This window comes from Monomorium pharaonis, chromosome 1 (genome assembly GCF_013373865.1).
Source record: "Monomorium pharaonis isolate MP-MQ-018 chromosome 1, ASM1337386v2, whole genome shotgun sequence".
In the NCBI taxonomy this organism is placed as follows: domain Eukaryota; kingdom Metazoa; phylum Arthropoda; class Insecta; order Hymenoptera; family Formicidae; genus Monomorium; species Monomorium pharaonis.
Window position 1 is genome coordinate 312,271 of NC_050467.1, and position 27,682 is coordinate 339,952.

At 42.4% G+C, this 27,682-nt stretch overlaps 1 protein-coding gene and 1 long non-coding RNA gene across 2 annotated transcripts in view; one reads left to right on the forward strand and one right to left on the reverse strand.

The window, feature by feature from the left end:
- Positions 1-27,682, reverse strand: part of LOC105833134 (leucine-rich repeat-containing protein 24) — a 100,120-nt gene that overhangs the window by 49,901 nt on the left and 22,537 nt on the right. The window lies entirely within an intron of this gene.
- Positions 1,505-20,955, forward strand: LOC118645616. Its single transcript, XR_004963314.1, has 2 exons — positions 1,505-11,637; positions 11,822-20,955. It is a non-coding gene; the product is annotated as an uncharacterized LOC118645616 (long non-coding RNA).

Sequence of the window (27,682 nt, forward strand, 5' to 3'; positions counted from 1 at the left end):
GCGTTTTCAATTTATTTATTCTATTATTGTTGCATTTTACATATAGTTTCGAAATTTCGTACAGCGTAATTAAAACCATGCGATGTATAAGGATAATTAACATGTTTATAATGCACAATGTACACAAGATATGCGATACACTAAATTTATTTACAATGCAATCTGCAAAACCGTATATATAGCAAAATTGTATGTAATATCTTTACAGTAGATTATGCTTTTAGATTGCTTTGTACTAAATTGTTCATTTACTTATTGCAAGTACAATTTTTCAGATTTTATTTTAATCGAGTTACTTTAGTTCAGATTATACATATAACGACTTATTTGTTACTGACGTTCTTATTACGTTATATTTGATTTATTTTGATTTGGCAACTCTCCTCGAACTAAACTTCGGTTCAAGAGCTCGACAGCTTTCGGTAAAACGCATCCTGGGTTTGTATTTAACGTAATCCAAGGAAATTATGCCTCGGAAATCGTGTTCGCCATTTGCCCGTAGAAATGGATGCACGTACCTAGCTTCATAAGCGAGTTACTGCGAAATACAAATGCATATATGGTTCAAAGCCGCGCTTGAAGCTTCCTCGTCGACGATTCAAGATTTAATACTGCGCCCGTTGATTAAATAATTTTAAAAAAATTGTGGAATGCAAATACACCGTATAAAACTTCATCATAATGTATCGCGTAAAAATTCTTTACTAAAATTTTCTTAAGAAAAAAAAAGGATACACATAGAGAAAAGTCGGATCTCCTTGAAAGATTTCTGTGCTTATGGAGATAACTCGGATAAAGTAAAATTTCAATTCAGAAACCTCAAGTAGTGCGAAAGCGGTGATTCTCGAGCGGCATATTGCATCGCTGTACGGATTTATTAAGTGCAACATAGCTGATTGCGAAACTGCGGAACAGCCTGGAATCTACTGGCAACTTAATTGGTGGTTACCATCGTACCTTCGATCGCAAAAGCCGCCAGTTTCAAGACAGTTTCTAAAATGAAATTAGTGATAAAATACTACGCGGAATAATGAGTTTCTACGCGCGCATTTAACGATCCTTCAAAACGCTCTTCCAAATAAAGATTATTACTCTCATCTCTTTTACAAAAGAACCGCTACAAGTATTTTATTCCCCAATAAACGTCAGACAGAACACTGTGCTTTTGCTAATCCACGGTCCACGAAATTTCTTCAGACTGTATACATCCCTGTTATTATTTGGAGCTTATTGTCATACGGGCATCTAATATTGTCACTCTGTATCGCGTACATTAAATCACCTTTGATCTCCCGAACTACCGATTTCTCCAATCGAGATGCAATTATTCGTATTATATATTAATAATTATATTATTAATTAATATTATTAATAAATTATATTATTAAGTAAATTAACAAATACACAAATGTCGGAAATACAGGCATTTCTCATTATTCGCAAAATTACCGTTTAAATATAACGTAAAAATGCACTATTTCATTTCTTTATTTTTGTCTTTTATTTTATTCAAATTTTCGTGTATCTCGTAATTCACCTAATTTGCTACATATTAGCCAAAATTTAATTTTATTTAAATTTAATTAAAAATTAATTTAAATTCTGTTAAAATTTTACAAATTATATAAAGGTTATTGTCTCTTTGTGAAAACATATTATTTAATAATTAAATTTCCACAAAATTTTGCACCTGTGTATCTTATCACCTTATCTTTTCTTTAACCGGAGAACAGGTCGTGTTTGAGAGCGTTATGTTAATATTTACGTTTGTCTGTGATAGGGAAACCGTATACTATAGATATTATGCGCTCGATCAGCATAACCCCCGATTCAGAATAAAGTCAATAATCAGGACACTATTCTGCCGACGGGAAAATAAACTAATTAACGTTCTCTGACAGCAGCGCTTTTAGCATTTCGATATTTTGACCACAAATTTCCCACTGTGCTGCTTTCTATATAGCTTCTATAATACTCGCATCACAAAGAGATGAAGACGTACAAAACAGCGCAAGAGAGATATACGACAGACCGTAAAACTCTTTATACTGCTCGATTATTCACCTAAAAAAAGAAGAGCACACGTCCGTTCTTTTCTTTTTTAGCAAGATATACAGCACTGCAACGACGGGACGTCGAATTTCTCCTCGAAGGACGGGGGGTGACGAAGAAATTTAGATATTTAAGTTCGTTCACAGCGTATACCAGCGAGTTTGCTCGCTCGACGCGACTTAAATTATCCCATATCCCTCGGGTCCCCAGGGCGAAAAAGGATCGAATAGGTTAGCCGATGTGCCGCAAGCGTCCTCGGGGGTGGCACTAAATTAGATAATGAAGCAGTCTCTCTCTCTCTCTCTCTCTCTCTCTCTCTCTCTCTCTCTCTCTCTCTCTCTCTCTCTCTGTCTGTCTCTCTCTCTCTCTCCCTCTCTGTCTCGCTATCTAGCACGCCTGTTCGACTATGCGGACTGCCGGCTGAAGTGTATCGCTCCTGATAATCCGCCTTGCTTAACTCAATAAAAGCAGCAGCATAGCGAAGTGTCGGGAAGTCGAGCTTTGCAGATTAAAAGCTGCTTCTTGTTACTCTTGTTAGTTCAGCCACCACAATCTAGCGTCTAATCGCTATACGGGAGTTTATTAATATTTTATTGATATACCCGTATAAATTAACGCTGCATGTGTGTTACATCAACGTGAATGATTTAATATGCCGTCATTAATCAGCTAGCAGGACAAGCTCCTTACAAGCGCTGAATTATCCCGCGCACAAAGAAATATCGGATGAAGTTTACGGCACCGAGTGAAAGGTTTATTACGATGTAAATTATATTATTAAGCGAATTAACAGAGAAACGCAAACGTCGGAACCGTGCGAGCGAAGCAAGGCGCGCGAGCGCGCGTCAACTTCTAACAACATTACAGCTACGAAATTCGTAATTAGGAGCGGACAAAAGCAGAAAATTGAACGTGCCTGGCGTGCATCGTTCGCGCAAAGGCGGAAATCCTCTTACGAAACTACACATCGAAAGATGGCGGTTTCTCGCGCGACGGTGAGCACCGCAATTCCACGTCGCATAAGTTTCGCGACCAAGTTTCGATCTGGTCGCCGCGAAAGCCGCGAGCGATTGCGATTCGTGGTGTGTGTTTGGAATTCTCCGTCGGAATTATCCTTGCAAAACTACATCTTTGCTCTCTCTCTCTCTCACACACACACACACACACACACACACACACACACACCACACACACTTCTCTCTCACCACTTTTCTTACTGCGTCACTTGTCCAACATTTCTTCGAAAAATCGAGACTCACGGAAATATCGTTCCATTGATCGTTGTCGTTGTCAAGCTCATTAAAGATAAGGAGATCCAAAATTGAACGGTCAACTAATCCGCGGCGTACAATAAAGTAGACTGATAATGCTTCAGTGGACGCATTCGCTTTCATCTTTCGGTTCAACGACCGCGCTGTCGTGTTTCCGCCGTAAATGTGTCGCATTTATTCCGCGACACTGACCCCTCGAAGCGAAGCTTCGTCACTTTTGACCTAGCGACATCGAGGTTGTCATCACACATCAAACAGAATGTTCTATAATATTCCATCATTAACATTCTCATGTACATTAACGTATAAATGCTGATAGATCACGTTTGATTCTTTCATTCGATAAGTGTAAAGCTGTTTTAAATAAATAATTCTTTCCCCCTTAAAACTCGAAAGAAGAATAAGGACTTCAACATTGCCCTTCATCTCTATCCCACGCAATGACCGCGATAAATATGAGGTAACGTCCGACAACCTGGACCACGAAATGGCTCGGTCAGGGCTTAGAACGGCACCCACCGGAAGAAGAAGTGTTATTGTCTTCGTGGGAATTAGCGGCGACTTAATGCTGGGAATTTTCGCCTCGCCGCCGACTTATTCTACCCTCGTGCAGGTCGATCTCTCGCGTTTCGAAGCATGTCACGTAACAACGTCGGAGTAAATCCGACCGACACACTTCCGCCTTGGCGAGAAAATTTCGAGGTTCGCGTAAATTTTTTATGCGTTACTCAGAAGAGACGGCCGATTTTAGAGATTGCGGTAGGTCGGGAAAACTTGTAAAAACTAAAAACGCGAAGATAATTATAGGCGTAAAGATGCATCGTTTTATCGTAAAAAAAAAAAACGTCAGTACAACAAATAAATTACGAAAAAACTATGCAAAATTAATTGTAATAGTCTCAATGACGCGAGAAAACATCTGCGTGTATCATTAATATTCATTATGGCAATGCCGCAAAGTTGACTCGCCGCAAAGTTTTTCTTTCAAAATGGGGAGACAATCTTGAGACTTGGAGATTAACCCTTTAAGAAGCTAAAAGCTTCTTTGTTAACTTATAATACAGAAATGGATAAAGGTTATCCGTCTTCAACGGCACAAATGCACGCCTAATTAACGTCAGCTGTACAGGTACTCATCGATAATATCTCGACGAATTCAGAGGGGATATCTCGACATCCCGAAATTAGCTTGTCATTCGACTATTCATCGCTCCGGGACGCGTGTCCCGGACCGGATGTGCCGGAACACTGTGTTAGTCTCTCCTCTCTGGGGAAAAAAATATATCGACTCAACAATGCTGTAAAGATGGATGCGAGGTGATGATCGAAGTGTCTCGGAATACCGCTCGATCAGCCGATTTGTAACGCGAGATCGGTCGGTCGGCGAATTTCTGTTCGCAAAGACGGTGAAGGAAAGAAGGGAATTACGAAGCCCCCGAGTCGAAGAACACCTGCTTCTCTGGATTATTCCTCGCAGAAGGCGCGCATAGAAACTGTAGTAATTTAAAAATGAGAGGGTTCGCAGACCGGTCGGTCTCCCTACTTTGAGCGCAAAAATATATTCAAATTAAATTTTAATCTTTAATGCGCTGTAAGTTCTCCCATTTTGATATTTAAATATTTAATTGTACCCCACGTCGCTCTTCTATGCAAGTATTTCATTTCCATTTTAAATGTTTAATATCCCCGTCGGTATGCGCTATTGTCTCTGAAGAACAAAGATTAAATACCGAAAGCCGTGCGACACCGGGAGTTCGCAATTTCTTTGTAATATCTCCATTAGCATAATTTCTTTATCATAATATCTTCCCTATCCATCTATCTATTCATCCATCCACTTTACCAGAGTTAAACTCGACACGCACGTAAAACATTCACACCCTCTACTCCACCATGAATGCTGGTGCATGTACACGCGATGATGTTGGCGCCGGTGATGGTGTTGGTGCTGGTACCGGTGCCGGTGCCGGTGCCGGTGCCGGGAATCCCCCGTCCACCCCCTTCTTCTCCCCCTCTCGGGACGCGTGCACTTGATATCTATGCATGAGTCGGCGCACACGCGTGACACGCTCGAGCGTGTCGCGACGACACGCTAGCGCAGCGTGCAGGATCACGCACGGAGAGCAATTCATATGTGTGTATGTGTGTATGTCTGCGAGGGGTAGTTAGCCAGTGCTCGGTGGTTGCAACGGGTCGGGGGTGCCGGTTCGAGCAATAGTGGTAGTGATGGTAGTGTGTGGCGTAGCCCCGGGATCGATCCAGGGACCACGGCATCATCCTCCAGCCCTCAACGACCGACTCAACCCGGCCCTTCCACCCCCGAGGCTTTGGGAGGGCAGCCACCCCTCGCGCAACCTCCTCTCTCTCTCTCTCTCCCCCCCCCCCCCCGCTCTTCGAACCGCGCCCGTGCGCGCGATCGCCTTATGGAGCTCCTCTCTATCAGCCTGCACAAATAAAGCCTGCATACGGAGCGTGAGCGTATGTAAAGGGTTCAAACGGGCCTGTGGCACACTGTGGAAATGGAAAAGAATGACTTCAAAGGGCGCTCAAGAGGATGCCGTGTCCCGAAGAAGGTGAGATAGGGATCGACGAGAATCCTGAGCGATAGTTTCACTGGTTTAAAGCGAACACTAGTCAAGTAAAGTGGCTCTTTGTTTATCTGGACTCGACCAACATGAATAAATTAACATGCAAAAAGTAAATTAGTAATGCGTGTAATTAGTGAAATATATTTTTTGTTTAAGAAATCAATTTAAATTAAAAAATTCTTCTAAGATTGGGTTTTAAGTTGGAATAGTTGTATTAATAAACTCTATTTTCATTTTGTTACAATATTAAAAGCAACTGGTTAAAATTACTAAGTAATCAACCGAATTTTTATTACATTTTTACTTTGTAAAATAAACATAAAAAAGATAAATTAATTAATTAAATAATAATTTAAAGATGATAATAAAATTGCGGACAATCTTATGGGGGATTAATGTCTTGAGTAGCAAAAATGTCGGAATACACACACGAGCGACGGTCGATGGTCGGTTAGCCGCGCTGCTATTTCCTTTGGTTGCCGCTTGCAGGAAAGCTCTCCGCGAGGTAACGGGCTCTCCGAGCTTTTGGGCGTGAGAGCGAATGGCGAACGGCAGGCCTCTCGATCCGACAGGGAAAGCTCTCTCGTCAAAATCCTCGCCGACGCGAGCGGATTCAAGCACACGCGCGCGCGCCTACCTCAACCAATAAAAGAACCGTTGCAAACGGATTCGACGGTTTCTCGATATGTAATTTCCCTCGCGGCGCAAAAAAAAATGAAAGAAAGGAAGAAAACAAGAAAAAACCAAGGGAACATTTCCGCCGTTTATTCCGGCGAGTGACCTCACAAATGAGGCGATCTCACGGCTTAAGCGACGCGAGCTGAGTTTATCGCGTTTCAACGTATCGAGTACTTTAAAGCTGCGAATGGTAAAAAAAACTCAAGAAATAAATCGAAGCTAAAAGCCGAGCGATAGAGAACACGAATGTGGATATTTATATGCATTTGCAAAGAATTCCTGAATAGTTATGGCGACACGGAACAATTCCCGTAATACTTTTGAAATATAAATAAGATTAGCTATAATGTTAAAAGTAAGAAATCATTTATCGTATTAAGTGGTAAAACAACAACAGTAGCTGTTAGCGTAGGACAGTAATGCGTAGGAGGGTAATGCAATTTCAACCAAGCACTAAGCCGGTGCAGCCAGACCAACAGTATATTGTAGACAAGAAATGTTTGTGCGAGACTCTAATGGTTATCCGCGTTATCGTTTCTCGGGTTAAGAACTAATGTGATTGCCGTCGAACAGCCGGCGTAATAGTCGAAAAGTAATAGTACACGATTCGACATTGTCGGACGTTTATCGGTTTTAACCACGAAAGTTCCGAGCCGTTAAAATAATTGCAACGCGGTGAAAGAACGTTGCGAGGACTCCCGGGGGACCCGCGGTAGAGGGGATGCACGAATTCGCGACCGATTAGAGCCGGGAACGTGCAATATCCTCCCGAGGAATCTAAATCAAGCCGTTGCGTGGCGGCAATCTCGTCGGTCGGGTAATGCGCGATTTGCGTGGAAACGAAACGCGATATGCCGCGTTTAAGCGGCCGAGCTCCGACGTCCGAGTAGTAGTTTCTCGCGAGAATATCGAGGAGCCACGCAACAGTTTCCTTGAGTAAAGGACTTGGATCTATCCTTCTGTCCCTTTCTTTCTTCCTTCCATTCGCATTCCTCATTTTCTTGGAATGCCTCTTTATGGCAATTCACCATCGCGAGGTGAATCTAAAGGCGGCCGCAAAAGACGAATATCGCGATTGCATGCCTCAGTTGTCATTATGTTGTGATTTTTAGGATATCAATCTTGAGAAATACAAATGTGAGATATTTATTTATTTATTTATTTATTCAGATTTTTATCGAAAAAGTATGAAGAACTCGACTGTAATATGTTTTTACTATGTTCCAAGTGGTTATACCACTGAAAGAGAAAATTCAATTAAATTCAGAACGCGATGAATCTCAATTGATATTGGTGCATCCAAGCGTGGATTATAGGACGCTAGACACCCTGTAGCTCAAACTTGGCGTAGAACACAGATCCGCGCACTCACACATTCCTAGTATAACCACGAACTTTCCCGTCGCCCTTCGTGGGAACTTCCGCGTGCGCAGCGTTCCCTTCTTCCCACTCCCGCGAAAGATTAAATAATGGATTTCCGCGTGGCGGCCAATCAAATAATCAAAGGTCTTGGATCACCGAACGATTATTCCGACGGCGGCTAATAGCGATATTCATGCTTCAGCTGGGACGACAAACAAAGAAAAAGGACGTCAAAGTGTTATAATTGCATAGATAGAGACACGTCGTTCTTTGATCGTCAACTTTGTCTCGAGCGTCGCCTCTAACGATAAGTAAAGCTCGGTGATCGAGCTTGAAGGCAAATAATCCTTCTTCAAGGGTATGCTCTGTATTGGAAAAACGCAAATTTACCTCACCCTTTGCTCTGATTTGCTCTTGCCGCAAATTTGCTCTTTTGCTTAGCAATCCGATTAAAACTCATAAATACATTTAAGTTTAAATAAGAACAGAGCATTTGCAACTGTAACTGATGCTAAATGAGATACAAATTAATTAGTAAGTCTCGCAAAACATCTATAGTCGTAAGGAGAAACGCTTTAAAAATTCACGCGCTTCCAGATGGATGCTTTTATTACCAAAGAGATGAGATAAGATATTGGTTTCTATCAGAATTTGTCAGGCGATATCCATTACATCTCGAAATTTAGGTTGCCTCGTGAATTGCAGCGAAACTTACGAGTCGAGAGTGCGGTTCTAGTAGTTAATACCGAGAGAGAGAGAGAGAGAGAGAGAGAGAGAGAGAGAGAGAGAGAGAGAGAGAGAGAGAGATGCGGCATGGCAAGCCAGTGGCAACTCTCATTACGCCTTACAAACAGTATCCTGAACTTATGGCTGATTAGGACAAATGGAAACGGGGCATCCCGGTGGGCTGCGCGCGCGAACGTTATATGACGTGCTCGCGATGTTAAGTCGGCCTCGTTACAGCCAGCGGCAAGATAACGAACGGCCACGTGGCAGCTCTCGTCAGGAGGAATGGTTGCTAGGTGACGTACATCGCTAGCTGTACATCCCGTACGATGTCTCCGCATACGTCTTTCGGGATTACCGCCTCATTACCGCGTGATTAGACCTCCCGACTCTATAATAGGGTCTTGAAAATTTCTTTTGCGCTCTGATGCTCGAAGGACGCTGTAAAATGAGCAGGGCGCCTTAACTCGACCTGTAGCGCGGCACAGTGATACCGCACTCGATTATCATCTAATTAGGGTACCCTTTCCCCTCCCCCTATCCCCCTTCCATTCTATCTCATCCCCGGGAAGATAAGAAAGACTTTATGGGGACGACGTGGTGGTAGTGTCACCGGGGCAGGATGCAGCTCGTAAAAGCGCTCGTTAAGGTCTACACCGTGATTACGCGCAACCCGACATTTTCAGGACTGATCTTCATCGAGGTGGGATTTCCTGTAATCGGATAAACGATTAATTCCCGTTCCGTAAACGAGAGCCTTGGGCGCCGTTGATTTTTAACAGTCGCGACGCAAAAGGATAGCGTCCTCGTTTCCATCTCTCTTCTAAGAATTTCTCAATTTTAACTATAACGCTCTGAGGACGCGGCATAAATTGCCGTCAAGAGAACCATGGTTTCATTAACAGTCCCTTTTGATAAAGTTTATGCAAAGTAAAGAGCATTCAAGATTGGAAAATTTTTCACCAAGGTTGAAATAGAACACCGTGGAATAATCTAAAACTAAATTTTCCTCTAGCGACACATATTTACTATACGCATATTTTTCAATTTCATATTAGAATGTATATTTTTTTCATATCAATATTTCATCTGTATATATTATTTTTAATTTTAAAATTTATAATTTATTTCTATATTTCCTATTTGATTCTTTTTTAATCGCTATATATCCCTATCTATATATGAAGTTGCGGCGAATAGTTATTCATTATGTTACTCGGGAGCTATTTTGTGATAATAGGGCTCCATTCGAGTCTTTTACGGGGATCAAAATGAAGCATAAAAGGACAGCTTAGAGCACCCAACATCCAGATGTATCCGATAGGACGATAAAAACGAACGGTCTAATCCTGTGCACCGGCGGGATCTTTTATCTCCTCGCGAGGACGTCTCCATCCATTTCCATGGAAGAAGCGCCTTATGGAAACCCTCTGTCAAGGGATAATAAGGCCCGCATGCCAAGCACGAAGAGTATGGCATGTCGTTAAACGACCTCCTCGACTTTCCCCCGAAGAATTTTCTCTATCCCCCTTCCCTCCCGTCCCGCTCTCTCGCTCCCAGCCCCGGCTACCGTCGCGAATCCGCCAGGGGGGACAGGGGGAAGAGTGAAGAAAGGTGGTGGGTGCGGGAACACCTGTATCCCGACGAAGGATAACGATTATCACGGCAGAATGCCCCGGAATACGGCGCAGCGCAATTTTTATGAAATGTCCCGACGCGAAATTCCGCAAAAAGTCGCCGCCTCATGAAATTATATAGTGACGTTAAGTTATGCGGATCCTCCTTATCCCTCTCCTTCTCGGTTACTTCCTCGGTACGATATAGGCAACGCGATACGAAGGTATCGGCACCGATGAAACTGATACGCATATGGAGGGAAGTTGTGAGAGAATCCATTATGCATGTATCCATGATCAGAATCTTCGGAATTTTGATCTTAACAAAACCAAGAAAAAAAATGTAGAGAATATTAAATGTCTAAGAATTCAAAACTACGTGAATATAAAAAAATCATAAAGATTTTAAACGCGACATCGTCGGAGACAGCGCAAAAGCAAGATCTTGAAAAGCTAAGGAGACGTTAGATTTCAAGAACATTATTACTCGTTTCCGGGTCTACATTTCATCAATGTTGTACGCTCATTCGGGGCACTCCATATACGGCGTATCATATTCCCTCACGTCCAAAGGGAACTTGGATCCCGGTTAAGCATTCCGTCGCGAGGTACACGTCGGCTTTTATGTAGCTACACGCTACTACCCGGGCAACCCTTCGGTCTTACGAGCCCTTTCTCGTCGTCCATTACGGGAAAATGGGGCGCGCGTGCTAAGTGTCGCGCAACATTTCCCCGCTTTCCCGCTCTAATGACTTCTAGCGAGACTCCGATTCGCCCGAAGCTCGTTTAATAAATGCTTTTTGTAAGTCTATTATTAAAGGTGGACGAGATGATCGGTGTATTATTAAATCGACATTTGCATATGTTCGCGAGCGGAGCGTAGGAAGGAAAACGCGGATGTTGAATATTGAAAATTCACGAAGCGATGACTCTCCGGCAAATTTCCTAGAAGAAACTACCAAATCCACAAACTTGTTGGAAAAGTATATACGATATCTCATTAAAACTTGTACGCTTACAGACTGCTGTCTTTCTACTCTCTCGCTGCTTTATATATATATATATCTTAATATACATATATATACACTTAATATTTTCTAGGTTTCTCCTACTTCTAATCGAGAATTTCCCGAGCCGGAAGAAACGCGCTGAATTCGTCTCGCAGGCTTGCGCGAGGCACATTTGTCTCCAGAATGTGCCGCGACTCCTGAGGGATCCTTCCTCATCATCTACCGCCGACAAGTGGGTCGCACGTGCTGAATGTTACAACAAGCAACATCTCGCGGTTTTGCGCCTCGCTTGGCAATTTTGACGGACGGTTAACATTTTGCCGAATAGACCACGGTGAATATAAACTCAGTTGCCATTTCATGCCATGAAATTCCAACTTGAATGATATCTCAATAGTCGTGTAATTTTTAATTATACTACTAATTAGCTCCGCATTTTAATGAAATGTAATTAGCTTCCGCAATTAAAAAAATTCCAGTTTCTAATAAAATTTTCTACATTTACCTTTTTAAAATAGTTTCGTTCCAGCTCTCTCGTATTTCCGAGGAAATGGTTTCCGACTACAAAAGTCAATATCCGCATTAAGCAGGACGAAGAGAAGTTCGGTACGAAACCTGGGATGAATTCTGAATAGCTGACTTGTCATGTCGAAGCCACGCGAGGCGATAAACGTCATGTCAGTCAAGCGGCTGACCCCACTGGGGTCATCGTGGCGTCAAAATCGATCGATGATGGCGTTATCGAGAATGATGACGTTGACGTCAGTCTTGTCTGTCGGCGGATACGAGGCTATCGGTATCGACTAGGGGCGATGACGATGACAGGAAATAAACCAAACTTCAAACTCCGTGTGTAAAAAGAAAAGTTGCCAAACGGTGGTATAACGATTCGTCATATAATTTCAATCTTAATTTTAAGTTCGCTCAAAATCAGATATTTAAGTTCAACAACAAAGTTAAGGAAAGAATGCCGGCATGAAAATTTTCATTAAAGAAAAATCTACTCGGAAATATTCAAAGGATCCGTAGATGAAGAATGGAGCGGCGCGTATTCGCTCGAAATTGTTAATCTCATGGTTTGCGAAATACCAACTTTACAGAGTAATCATTCTTATATTAGTTCTCCTCGTACTTGAAATTTTTATTTACATTATAATAACAAACGATGTAGGAATGAATGAATTCCTACATCGTTTATTACATCCTGGAATAGATAGCAATCGCCGTTGACATAACGGCGAGTACTTTCGCGCGTTAAAAGCTCCCATGAAACCTCGGCCGCGTATCACTTTGCAATTACCTTCGTCGAAATAATAACGCACAGCAACGCGTGCCACGCTAAAACATCCATTTCCTCCCGATTTCAGGATATAATCCCTCGCCATCACGGCTTTCGCGATTAAGTAATGGACTAATGGAATGATGTAATAAAATAATGGCATGATCCGCGTTCTGCCGGTTGATTCCAACGTGTTAACGTTATAGTGATAATGGTGGAAAATATATATTACACTTTCCTAAACTGTTAATTCCTGTCAGCAAATTATCTTAAGTCTCTGGTGCTTCCTGAGTCCCCCCCCCCTTTCTCTCTCTCTCTCGCACGCAGGAATAAATCTCAAATATTTTTAATTTATCCTAATTCGCTGCTAATCTTCTACAAATCTATTTGTTTATTTTTTTATTTTTCTCTAAAAAATTTCAGAAGAATTTTTTGCCATTTTTTGAGTCTACTTCAATCACTAGTGAAATTAATACTAGTCGATTTATGTACCTATTTGTCTCTATTGTGACGTAGTTTCGATATACACGTCAAAGTATCGACAACATCTGTATTATGTGTCCGAAATCGGAAGTCGTGCTTATGACGCGTGCTGAACGTTCGTGCGGTTTCCGCGGCCGTCGCGGCATTTACGCTCCGTTTAAACCGCGCCCGCGATAACCACCTCCCGTTGTAATTTGTGGAATCATCCCTTACTTCGCACGCTCGCGACGGCTAAATGCAGCGAAACGGAAATTACCGAGAACACACCACCGCTCCAGGTATTAATGCTTTAAGACGAAACTCAGAACAACGGATGCAACGAAATTTGTCTTCTATGATTCCAGATACACATGTAAACGCATCCCGTGTCTTTATTTCAAATTTTGCAAATGGGTTACACAATCGAGATGCAATACAGATACGATAACAATAAAAAAACACTAAAATAGTTTCATGAAAAAAAATTTGGAACGCCTGCAGCTATCCATATTTAAAACGATAAACGACATATCTGTTTCCAAATGTTTGATGTCGGTTTTAACGCGCTCTGAACTTGAGCGCCACACATAAACTGCAAATACTGCAAGTACAAAAACTTTTCATACCCATCGCAGGCGAGTAAAGTTACGTAACTGTCGGAGCGATTACGCGTGACCCGGAATTAAAAAGAAGCGTGATCGTAAAAAGAGAAAACTTTTCTCCGAATGCATCAGCATTTCCCGAACGACTCATACCTGTCTCGGTTCACGTTCCACGGAGGAAGCCATATCGATCAGTAAACCGTTCTGGGAATCCCGAAAGCTGTTTGTCTTATATCTCCGTAATACGACTCGTCCGTAACCAAACAAAAGTAGTCTCGTGGTTTCGTTCGTTCGATGGCGAGGCGCGCCGGCGACGTCGTCTTGTTTTCCACAAAGCGACCATACAGAATATTACGCCCCAAATTTACCTAGATGTAGGACTAAAGGAAAAAATCTATTTTCTTATTTAAACACTGCACAAATCTAATGTTAAACCTGCATATTTCAGAAGACACATCTCTCTGCATATAATAAACACCGGTTAAAAAAAATTAAGCAAAAATTTATGCAAAAAGGGTAATTCTAGCCTGTAAAATGTCTATCTTCCAAGTTGTTATATTGACGATTAATCCTCGACTACTTGCCTTTAATATCTCTTGTAATCGTTCCCTCGCCTCCCTCTTATTACTTGCTCAATGTTATTAGAGACACGGGATATACTCGAAGCAATCCGTATACAGCTCGTCTGTGGTTTTGCTCAATCGTGGGGCTTCCGGGCGTGACTTCATATTGCGTTACACCGAGGTGAAATCTTCCCTCTAGCCGCGGATATTTGCCGTCCAATAACATCTCCGGTATTCCCGGCGCCGTCTGTTTTTCCGAAATAACGAACGGGCGTTCCCCCTCTCCCCCTACCCTACACCTCGCATCGCGGATCTCCTTTTTCATCGCTAATTACACCGGCACCGCCATTCGGCTCTCCTCTATAGGACTCGTGTTTTCGTTTGTAATTTTTCGCAATTAAGGAACATGCGAGTTTCAACGAAATTAATACCGCGTATCGTTTTTTTATACCATTTTTGTAATTACGATGTACGTACATGAAATATTAGATTAATGGCAAACATTAAAAAATTGATGAAAAATTCTGGATAATGTATTTGTAATCATATAAATTTGAGTTAAGTTTTAGCTCTATAGTATTAAAATTTATGCGTTTAACTCTCTCCCATGTTTTTTTAAAAATAATAAACATATTTTTACAATGAAAATTTATAACGAGCAAATGCAAAAAGAAAGAATCAATTTTTTGAACTTTTACAGTGACCTAATTCCCAAATGGAATCGAAAAGCATCTCTTGGTATAATATTCAATTTATGGATGCAAACAGATACGTGATCCGACTCATCCACCGTACATCGATAGTACATGGAAGCTCTCGAAATAGCGTACGTTCAGCCGAGATCGTCGGATTGACGAAAGCGGAGATCCGAAATTATGTACCGGGTGCGATCGACTCACTGAGTGCGAGTGGCTTGTCGATACGCGTTCAGCACCTATTCGGAGTTTGGCTTCCTCGCGCGGCGAGACGTGCGATCCGCTGGTTAAATTAATCATCGCGTTCGCGGATGATCGATGCGAATGGAACGGGCGAAGAGACGAGCTACTTCGGACCGCACCGAAGCGGCGTCCGTATCAATTCTCACCGATTACTCGAACGTGCGAAACTCGGCTCGCCTGGGGGTAGAATTTCCGAGGAAATTCAAGGGGTTATTATCAAAGCGATGTAGACGTGATCTGATGGCTGATTGACGATACTGCCAAATAAGTCGACATACTCCTACTCCTTTTTTTCCTAAACGTGTGTAATTCGTAGAAAACAGCGTTTTAAATTTTCGAAGGCAAAAACCTGGTCTCTTTTAATTCTCGCAATTCTCGCAGCGCCGTGTAAACGCCGCGATATTTAAATGCGCGTGAGACGCGCGTATTTTAATTATATTCGTACAAGCAAAGACTTTTACTCACGTATTTTAGTCTCGGCCCTTGAGAAATACTACACTTCCTCTTGCCTTCGCATATGGAAATCTCGCGAAAAGCTGTGGCGACCAAAATTTCGTTGCGAGAGCAAAATCTTGGCGCCCGCAATTCCGGTGCTCGTGCTCTTGCGATTTTAACCACGAAATAAAGATCTCGTCCCAAGGAACGTGGCTCTCCCACGCTTTGCCGTAATGTCCCTGATTTATGTGTCGGTCCCCGGCGCCGCGTAAAGAAGTTAATTACAAACGGCTCGAGCGTTTTAAAACGCAGTTACCTGCCATTTCGCTATCTCAGCGCACCAGTTCCCAGCTCTTAAAGCAGAATCCACGCGGACGAGAAAATCCTCTTTTAGCTTTACTCCAAAAATTGATTATTACGTAAATATGTATCAAGTCTCTCTCCGAAACAATGCATGTGCACCACATGCATGCAGTAATATGCGCACAACGATGACAATAACGCGAAAATGGACGAGAATTCAATTCGTGCGCGTGATGACAATACTAGATTCGAATTTCGCCGAAACTCGCCGTTTATGACGGTACACGCAGCCGAATATCTCGCGGCGTTCCGATTCTAGAGTTTGTTTGTTTGTGAAACGACGCCGGAGGAATAAAGTCGCCGACCGCCCCCGTCGTTTTGTCGATAGGCGAGGGCGGTTGCCGGGTGTTCAATCATGAAATCGTAAATGTCGAGCAATCCGAGCATGACCGATCGATCGCCGCTTTCCACCGCTCGCAATTATTATCGCGGGCCGACGAATGACCCGAATAAATTATCCCGTTTCGCATTTCCATCCCCCGTCGTGATAAATTCCGTGGCTAATCATCCCTGACATCGTGCATTACTCTTTTCGCGCTCCGATCTCTCTCTATACTAGGTATTTTGATAATCGGAAAAGTCCATCCGTTTTACTGTTTAATAAATTTCCAATGAACAGGAATTAACCAAACCTTTTAAAAGAAAATTCGGCCAAGAAAAAAGATGCGGGCAAACAATGTTTTCGCTTTCTAAAAAAAAACCCTAACCTTTTTCGCAAGAATCCCGCAACGGTCCCTATTTCTGGCAGCGCGGAATATTTATTCGGGCCACGGCCGTAAATCAAAGTGCCTAATTTTTTATTTCGTGCAATCGCGAGTCGCGAGTCGCGAATCGCGAGCCGAACAGTCGTAAATACTTCCGGCACGGCAAATATGGCGGATTTATCACTGTAATTTCACGTAAACACGACAGTCGGTGCTATTAATTATACCCACTGCATGTTTGATCAAACGATGCGCGCGCGTCGCGCTACGATTCGCTAATCGGCAAACAAGCGAAAAGATTTACTACATGGATTATCGATATCCTCTCCCTCTTCCTCTCCCTCGCCCTCCCGCGATGTATTCGCGACGCGATCGACCGTGGGCGTCCGAGAAAACCTCTTAATTAAAGTATGAGAGAGCAGTCTATCTCGAAGTTGGAAGAAAATAAATCGAGCCTAATCCTACTCGGTCCAGCTATTTTTGTGCCGATGGATGAAATGTAGCGATAATCGTTTGGAGAATAAAAACAAAACTGTAACGCGCGAATATAGTTTCCTTGCGATGCAATTATCGTTACGTTCATGCAGTTCCTTCAAGTTGTGAAACCTGCGAAATGTAAAGTAGATCTAGAAAACGGTTCACGTCTTCAGAGGGTGCTCACAATTTTAAAAGAGCTGTACTCGTAAAGATTCTTTGACTTCCAACGTTATTAATCCTCGAGCGAAATTCTCGAATACAAATTACTCGAGAAAAATAACCGAGGCAGAAACTTCGAGTAGAACTCTTTTTGCCACTCCTGTCTCGACTCGAAAGTTTACACCGGTCGGAAAAACAGCCATTAAAGTCAGCGTGAAAGAAATTAAAGATACTTTTGCATTGGGGAGCCATCGCGCGTTCCCACGCGAGCTTTTGCGCGAGCACTAAGAGCCGCTTGGTCGAGTTAACTTAACTCGCGTGGATGTAAACCGCATTATATCGCGACTAGAGAGAGAGAGAGAGAGAGAGAGAGAGAGAGAGAGAGAGAGAGAGAGAGAGAGAGAGAGAGAGATCCAAGGAGATCCCCGCGGCCGGCGATCCACTTGCAAAAACGCATTTTGCAAAGGATGCATTCTCAACTCAGATTTCATAATCCACACGAGTGTCCATGTCGCGATATGCATACGTTACCTTTAAACAGCGTATGAATAATAAAAAAAAAAAAAACATTGTTCGAAAAACGTATTCGTAGGCAAAGCATCTCTCTGCGAGAACGAATCGAAGATTAATGACAAAGCAGATTAAATCGCGCCAGTTTTTCAGTTTGCAGTTTGCAATGTTATTCCGAACGGTCCACTGAGCGATGCAAGTACCATGCAGACCTGGGCTTACGGTGGAAAAAGCGAAATGGATTCACTTCTACTTCCGACTGCGGCAACCGGTAAAACCCTGAGCATATATCTATGACATGCGTTGCAAATGGTATAACCACAAAAGTGGGCAGTGGGTTCATTATTCAGCTTTCGCGAAAATAAAGCGAAATCTACATAATTAAAATTAACTTTCTCTCCGCTTTCTGTTTGTTAACCACGTCGCGCAAAACCGGGCCGGATTTTTAACAAATTTCCCGAGTATATTTGAGAAGGGCTGTTTTTTAAAATATTAAGCTACACGGTAGTACGCTAGATTTATTTTTCTCTGTGTACACTTTAATTACATTTTTTTTCCTTCTTTTCATATCGTATCAGATGGTAGACCGTCGTCATTTTGCACTATGTCTTTCGAGTCAACAAATACACGTAGCATTTCATCTACTGGAATTGCTCGATCAATTTGGGAGAGATAAATTTTTTTCCAAATGAGAATTTTTTTATTCTCCTGAGGATATCTCGACTGTCAAAGGGCCACCGAGGGGTCTTTTCAGAATTCCACCCTCGCAAATTTCACCCTCGTTCACTATCGTCTACACGTTTGGACGTCTGCACGCGACTATCCGAGCTTGTATCGTTCAGGTTCACGTTGGTACCTTATAGAAACGAACGTAAAGAGAAGAAAACGTCGAGCGGTAGGAATCGCTTTTATTTTGTCTCTTTTCCTCTCCCCGCGAAACTCACAACGCTCTGTAAATACAACGAAACAGCGTCATATTGTGCCACCGGTAATGGCCGCTGCTTGTTTATCGCGATGCTCGTATTCAATGGTCGACGAAATATACTGGGTGTCCCACCGTATTTTCTCCTGACCATGCACATTTTTCGAGAAACGCCGAATCTCGAAAATTCGACGCAAATTTCAAAGAAATTATTTCGACTCGTGCACGACAATACCTTCGACTGTTATATAAGGAAAATTTATAAAACCATCAAGAGTAGATTTTTCCTCATTTTCAAACAACGATTATGTTCAAACAACATCTATTTTGATATTAAAGCAGAATGTTAAGTGTACATGTGCGTTTTTCGCTGTAAAAGCGCATTCCTTTCCCAATTTATTCGCATTGTTGCGCTCTCGCGCCAGGAAGTATTCCACGTCATCTTAGCGAAGCATATTTCAATTCCGAGTCGCGAGAGCGCGTTTCCGCATTTTTACGCCGACAGATGCAAAATTCTGTACAAAATTGCGCGCATGTGCTCTTCTCGCGGCGGCGAAAACTTTTTGCCGTTTCGCTGCTGCAATAAGACACGCGTCTATAAGCGGAAGGCAAGCATAAAGACGAGTAGTGGATATTAATATTTGACGGGCCAGGAAGAGTACGAGTGCAGTTTGCTTCGTATTGAGAAAATGCGTTACAGAACGTAGAAAATCCCCGGCAGCTCCTTGAAGTTTATTGTTTCATAAGTTTCGCGAGACAAAATGGGCGGTATAAAGAGAAGGAGCAAAAGAGAGAGATAGGAATTCTACTTATTATTCTGAGGTGAATCCTGTTGAGAAGCAAATATAATAACATTACGTAAATAATACAAATGTAAAAACTGTACAATATATCAAGAATTCTCATTATTGTTAAATAAATTTATAATAAGATTTTAATTTTAAATAAAGAGAACGTTGTACCACTTGACCTAAAAGCCTCCATAATCTGTAATCTATTAAAAATAACACGAAAATCTATATTATTTAACAAAAGATAAATTGTAATTTATAGCGTAAAGCAAAAATTAAATTTATCAGGAGATATAAAAACTTTTGAACTCAAAACTCCCAGAATCTAAGGATCTAATAAATCTCACGTGGTAATAAAAGATTTAAGACACTTTGTCATGACGTATCCTAACAAATCTCATAGTTCAAAAATTCTAAGCCTCCAATTTACGATTACTTGTGCAATATTCAAGCGAATTTATGCGAGGATCTCGTGAAGCAGTGATTTCTTGCGTGTCGAACCTCTCGAATTCCCGGCGTCTGTCGTCCATTTCGCTTTGTATTCCGCTTCCGTGGAACGTTTCTCAAGAAACGGGAATCATTCATACGTTCAACAACTTTGTTCATCGCGATATATGTATGTCGACATGAAATAAAGATCCAAGACACGTTGGATAACGTGCCAAGATTCTTCCTCAATATATGGGGAATATATCTGGGATAAAAGTGGCGCGAAGGTTAACGCAGGCACATTGACAAAACGTTAGAGATTCGAGTCGAAACAACAATGTTGACGGATTGCATTTACTTGATTCTACACAGGTTCAAACAGGTTCGCTACTCACGGACGAATTTCATTTGTGGAAACTTTCAACTATCGGCCATCTTTGTTCGAGCAATATTGACGAACTTTGGCCGAAGTTCGAACTTTGACCGACGACTCGACAAGCTTGGTCTCGACTATTGACATATTCCCAATGTTATGCTACTTCCGAAGAAACCGCTAACGAGCATTTAGCATGACATTGATTCAAAGATCGCGCTCTAGTTGAAATGCTATGCCCCTGCAAATCCTGTATTGAAACTCTTAAATCCTTTCTCTTCATTTAGATTGCAAAATACTCTTTCTCTTTCTGTTTAACTACTGCTCTTAATTGTGTAACTTAGAGTAAATTTATTTCCTCAAAACCGACTAATCAATAATGCATCGGTATGTGACGATTGTGAAGTGGACAAATGGCGAAACGGCGGAATGTGATGTACTGGTTGACGTCGAAAAGTGAACGACCGCAGCGTTTGCGGACTTCGCCGTTGTAACGGGGGATACAGGATGAAATACTGTTGATGGTCGGTATTTTCACGCGGTCGAAACAATTCATCGCCATTGCCATCGATAACAAGAGTCTACTACATCTCGGATCTATCGTATTATTTCTTGATGAAACACTCAAGATGTGTAGAATGGAAACGAAAAAAAAAATGATGAACAACTTTCACAAAAAAAATTAATTTTAAATGCGACGGCAAGACCTCGTCGTGAAAAATTAATGTCATAATTCTATGTTACTCGGATACTTCTGACGCACGCTGGACGAGAGAATTACGCATTTTGAAGAGCGTAAAATTCGCCTGACACCCATAACCGATACAAACGTAGTTTTTTATGATGTGGTAAATTGATATTTTTTTGTTTCGCTGCGTTTTAGCCAATCACTCTGCCAACTTCTCTGTATTGGAATTTCACGAAGGACGAATTGTGGAAATTTGGCGCGAAGCACGAAACTCCACTACTAAATTGTTCGACGTTAACGTACCCAAGGAATTCCATTTATTTTCTTGTCTCACGTCGATAGAAGATCGCGTTTAATCTTAACGACAGAAGTATAACCCTATCTCTTCCTTCGTCTTTTTCGAGACTATCTGTATAAGCTTCCGAGCTTAAAAAAAATGTAGATTCCATAAGTTTAGACATCATAATTTTCTAAATTTTTAACACTTAATTTAGTGTTCTCCTTTTTGTTTTTCATTCTGCAAGAAGAAAACAAGAATTTTCAAGATGCAGTTAAATATTTACGTGAAAAACCCGTCGTTTAAAGTAAACAATAGCACTCGTAGGAACAATTATACGCGTTGGGCAAATGTTTACTTTACTAACAACTCTCTTTCATTTCCAAATAAATACTAGAGTTTGTTAATTATCGTTTATATTGACTAAACACAATACTTTGATAATTTAAGCATTATAAAGTGGACAGCTATAATAAAAGAAGTAATTTGCCCGCATGCAATCTTTATCGAAACAAATTTGTTACTAATCTCAAAATAAACAATAAGAATATACATAAAAATTATTTAATTACAACCGTAAAAGAAGAGAAGGAGAAGCAATTACATCGCGCTTATTACACGAACGATGCAAATATGGTGTCGATTGTTTAGAGAAGTGCGGGCGACCCGGTAGTCCCTGTACATAATCGCGCGAGTAATCAGAATTAATGAATTCCCGGCGATGGCCGGAACTATACCGGGCGTTGTAATTGGCCCAAATCTCCTTACGCGTCTGATACGTATTTCAATTTTCCGGACCTTGCGCTGGCCAGGCAGGGAAGAGGGGTGGCAGACACGATAACAGGATGAAACCTCCCTCCCTCCCTCCCTCCTTCTCGGCCGGTCAGCCCGAGCTGATGTAGCGAGCGGGCCATACACGACGTAAATTGCAAATTAGCTTAAGCCGGTTTTGATGGGGTTCACGGTGGCCGCCTACGAAGGGTCCAAAGAAATGTGCGCGCACACGTGTACATTGCATAATCCACGGACAGCTGTGAAATATGCGCGCGACAGGATTCTAGCCTTGGAGCAATTTGCATTTGATTTGGTCCGGGCGACCACTTAACGGTTCAGGTGAATTTCATTCCGAAAGGGGTAAATGGGAGAGTCTTGTGTTTCGATTAAACCGGCAGTGGAGCCTTCGACAAACTTGAACGTTGTAAACTTGAGGGGCAATCCGCTTTTAATAAATACCTCGGGAGGTCTCGACCAACTCGCGAGCGAGGCGGAAATGCTATTTGGATCTTCATTCAATTTCTAGTGGACTTTTTACCGTAACAGAATTTTAATACGACGCTCTAACGTCCGACGAATAAAAAAGTTCTGAATAAAGATGACTCGTTATTAAATTTCTGCTCTGGGAAAATTGACTCGAACATTCCACCGCGTAGAATGCGTAATCGCGAGAAATTGCGCGATGCACGAGACACCCTCTATGCAAAATGTACACACGTTCTGCATCGCGTGCGGCAGCTCAGTAAAACAATGGAAACCACTGTAACCAGAACGACGATCCGCGGCAGAGCGCTATTAAACGCTCAAGTGATTCTAGATGCGCGTGACGTGACGGAAAATCATCCTCTAAGCAGGAAACAGTATTAAAAACGAATATGTCTTCTCTCTCGAGCGGTAGCTAGAGTTTATTATTTCAGCGCGCGATAACAAGACAGGAGTACTGTCTGAATAACTAAGTGGCCGCAGTGTTAAATAACTTTTCATGGTTTTTATGGTTGAATTTTTTGTCAAAGACATTTTTCTCTTTTGGAGAAAAAAAACTCATATTTCACTCATACACATGCACAAACGTTTCAATATATTTGGTCGATGCGTCACGGCATTGTTTCGCAGAAAGAATGGTTGCGCAATCGAAGAGTATATCGACGAAAGGAATGGTAGCAGTTCTGGGTCACCATGCAGCTAGAGACACACATAACACGGGTTCGCTGTACTTCAGATATGCCATTATAGCAAAACTCTTTTCGAGACTATCTCACATCTTAGATATGCAAACTGACTTAAATGCTTATCTCTCTCTCTCTCTCTTTCTCTCTCTCTCTCTTGCAGAACGAAAGCAAATGCTGCAACAGAGAAATTTTCGCACAAACTGTCGGATCGTGTGTGTGGGCCAACGACGTCGAGCATCCCGACGCGGCGCGATAAAGACAATGGAAGACGCGGCAGGCGTCGCGACGCCGTTAGTCAACGTGCTAAAACCGGAACGAAGATCTATGTTCGTGTCGGCACGCTATTAAATGATCTCTCTCTTGCTCTCCACAGTCGCGGCAACACTCGAGATCGACAATAGCACAGTCGAAAAGGATTCTCCGCGAAAAGGATTGGCGATTCAAAGAGACAGAGACAGAAAGAGAGAGAGAGAGAGAGAGAAAGAGAGAGAGAGAGAGAGAGAGAGAGAGAGAGAGAATGGGAGGAAATGGGAGAGGGAGGTGGGAAGGGTCAGGGTTCGTCGCTATCGTGCCTTCGTATTATGCGGAATTTCGGCGATTCACCAACGGTGGCCTAGTATGCCGGCCCACAAATCCTCGCCCTTGCAGAAACGACTATTTAAACGCCGGCTTCGTTTCTGAGAGGTCACGGGTGCATCTCGTAAATCCTTCGTCGAAACCAACCCCCTCGCAAAGAGCCCAAAGAAGAATACGGTTTATCGGTGTACGGAGCTAAGCGATATCTAAAGAATGTGCGAGGCGGATAAACACGGAGCTTAATACAATATTTGCACCTTTCACCCTCCCTCCTCCCCCCACGATTGCATATCTAAAGAGATGCATATCTAAATCTTCAAAATGTGAAGAGCTACAAGCATCATATTTTTCATTTAACATATCACAACTTGACGCTCGTTGGTTAAAGCGTTTTCGACCGGCCTGGATTAATCGCTCCGGGAGTGATTAATGACGTCATAACGGTCAATCACAGCTATTCTTCTAAAGAAGGGAATAATTGTGATTGGCCAGTTCTAGAGGAAAAGAATCTGAGACGGGTTAACCCAGCACCGTCAAAAACGCCATTAGATTAAGTCCTTGCATTTTCAAGTTACAGCCAGTTCGAGATAGAGGGAAGTGGCGCAGTTTCTGCCTTCGTCGGTGTATTAAACGCGCGCGTTGTTTACGCCGGAGTTACGATAAAATTAATCCTTTCTGTGCGAATACGTAAGCCGATACTTAGTCGTGAAATACAGGCGGCGCTCCGCGTAAAGCGCTAAAATATACCGTGTAATTCCGCCAAGAAAGAGAACTGCTATGTATGAAATTGAAACGAAGTTTTCATTTCTGGAAGCGAGCCTGTACCTCGTAAATCCTCCACCGTGAGGATGAGGATGAAGGTGGGGAGAGGAGGGGGAGGAGAGTAGAAAAGGTAAGAGGGAGGGAGACAGACACGTCCGTCCCAGAATTAATAGCGCGTTATACTCGGTTAGTGTGATAAAATTAATTCTCGCGAGCCAACTATGCGCACTAACGCCGACATTAACATGCGCAAAGTACAGCTCAGCTTTACTTCGCTGTATCTTAATTTTCATCAATATTGCCTTACTAAATAATTATTAAAAACCCGGAGAGAGAGAGAGAGAGAGAGAGAGAGAGAGAGAGAGAGAGAGAAGGGGGGGGCGAAGGAGAAGCAAAAGAGGATTTTGATACCGGAATATCGCGTTGCAAGAGAGGTCCAGAATACACGAAGATCTTGAGAGCTAATGCGGTTTAAAAATTCAAGAATCTATTTCCTCAATTTTTTTTCGGCGATCAGGGAAATACATCTCGATATTCGTACTGGATGTACTCGTAAGATTCGAACACGCGGGATCGCCTCGGAGCGATTGAGCGCGTGACGCGAATTCCAATTTCCGCGGCCTCGTTATTACGCGCGACGACGCCCGTGTTATTAAATGATTACTCCGTCTTGATTACCACCGGCGTCCTACGCCTCTTATACAACGGCGACGCGCGACGGATGCTGTCGTCGCCGATTCGGACTTTGATCTCGCGGCTCCATGAATATTGCCGGATGTAAATGACTCTCATCGATGAAGTCGGATCGACACGCTCGATTGCGATATCGCTCGGAGAAAGCTGAATGCAGGAGTGGTAGGGAAGGGGGAGAAGAGAGGGTAGGTAGGTAAGTATTCTAAGCGGACGCGATGGAACAGGAAAAAGGATCGACGCGACGCCCCAGCGGGAAACGCGACGAAGAGGGAACAAGAAAAGGGGAGGGACGGCGGGGGAATACATCGCCGTGCAATCTCGGCGACGTCGAACGACCGGAAATGAAGACCGCGAATCCGCCGAGAAGGGGATGTGGGTGCCATCAAGGATGGTTCGCCGTTTAATAGCGAGCTCGGGATGCAGCTCGGCACGCGGCGCCGCTTAATTCGCGCGTAAAATGGATTACGCGCTCGGATTCGCGAGACGAAGCTCGCTATCGGGAAAGACGCGGATGAAAGACTTCAGGGTGACGGGATTTTCAGAGTTTCAGGATTTCAGGATTCTTCGAGTCTAAGTGCTTTCTCAGGATCTGAGAGACACAGCGTTTCTTGAATTGTCATACCGTTAAATACTGAAATACTTTAAATTACTTTAAATAAAACTCGAAATGCTTTCAAAGCTGTGCTTTGCATTCTTCGAGCATTGTGTATTATATATTATATTGCTAGGTAATTTATCAAATAAACGAATTACTCTTACAACATTGCGCGTTTCCGTGTTGTAAACGAAAATAGCAGGTTTATACTATATAAACGTTGCGATCACAAAATTCTATTAGTATAAAAACATCGACGAACACCGAATTCGCATTTCGCGAAAGCAATTCCGAAGATGCGACAATAGCGAATGGTTCATAAATCCGGGAGGACTTATCGCGGAGGAATTGTGCGCCGAACGGACATGGCGAGCATTGAATTAGGCGCTGCAATTTCAAAGTCGTTCGAGGGAGGAGACCATTAACATGGTTGGACCGCAGCCAGACCGTTGAATTCGCTCCAAGAGTCTCGGATGACGAGACGGCCTGACGTTTCCTCGCTTCGCGAGGACCGTTTGAGGATCCTTAAGAGTGGCCGATGTTGCCAAGAGTCGTGACGAGCAGGCAAGGACGATAACGTCCACGAGAGAGGGACCTTCTCCCTTCGAGCTCTCCTTCTGTCTTTTTGGATTTTCCGTCCGACCCGCGATCGGATTTGCGACGCGACGGAGACTGGAAATTCTTATTTCCCGGTATTTGTCAGAGATGTGAAAATTTTCTCTTTATCAAAGAAACTATTTTTCAATAGCAACCTGATATCGTCTTTTACGATTACATATTATTTACATCGCACATTACGAAGCAGAAGATGCACGGTAAAATTAGTCGTCAGACTTAAAACGCTATCACGCTTAAATAACTCTTGCTCTCTCGTAATAAAAAATTGTGCCATTCGAGCTGGTTTTTACATTCGACTATTCGACTATTCATGTCGGCAAACGGAGTCAAGTCGACGTTTTCGCATTTCCATGATACAGCAGACGCGATAATCACGATGAGAGAGCAGTCATACGAATGCCATGAAATTCTCGGTCTCATCAACGGGACATTGCCGCCCTGTCGAATCGACTGGGTTGAGGCAGCCGCTGTGCTTCATCTCGATGATGGATCAAAGCAATCCCCGCACTTCATTCGCGATCCCAATGCCAGACATTATGCCGTTCGTTCGCGTACTAATGCCGATAATAACAGTTGGTCGTATCGACGGCTGGATTCGATGGATACGCAATTACTCGTGGAAAAGCCGGGAAAATATCGCGGGTCATCGGATTAATTTCTCACGAAGAGAACAGCGACGATAATTAAAACGTCCGGTTATTAATTGCCGCCGTGCCGTGGAAATAAGTTGCCTTTACGATGCGAGAAGGTAAATTTTATTGATCGATGTTAAACACGAGGACGCTCTCGTATGTCACTTGAAATTTTTATATTATGCATAAAGATTTCTATTTTTAGAATTTTGATGTTGATTAACTTTTCAGCAAAGAGTTATACAGTTGCCAATACGTTTCCAAAAATGTTGAAATCAATCCTTTAAGAACGAACATTGTGAGATAGTAATTTTATGCGTCTTATACATCACTATTCCATCCTAAAGAGATTAAACATAAGAGATTAAAACCTGAAAATATATACAAGACACATTTTTGTTATATAAACATCCTTTTTTTATTTCAATCAAAGTCACAATTTAAATTTTCTCTAATAATTTTTAATATAAATTTCGGATACTTCCTTAAAAAATCTAAATAATATTCTTGACACTCACTAATAAAATGAAATCATTCTCGATTTTTCATTTTCCGTAAAAATTTTGTACATTTCTAAAATTTTTCAAA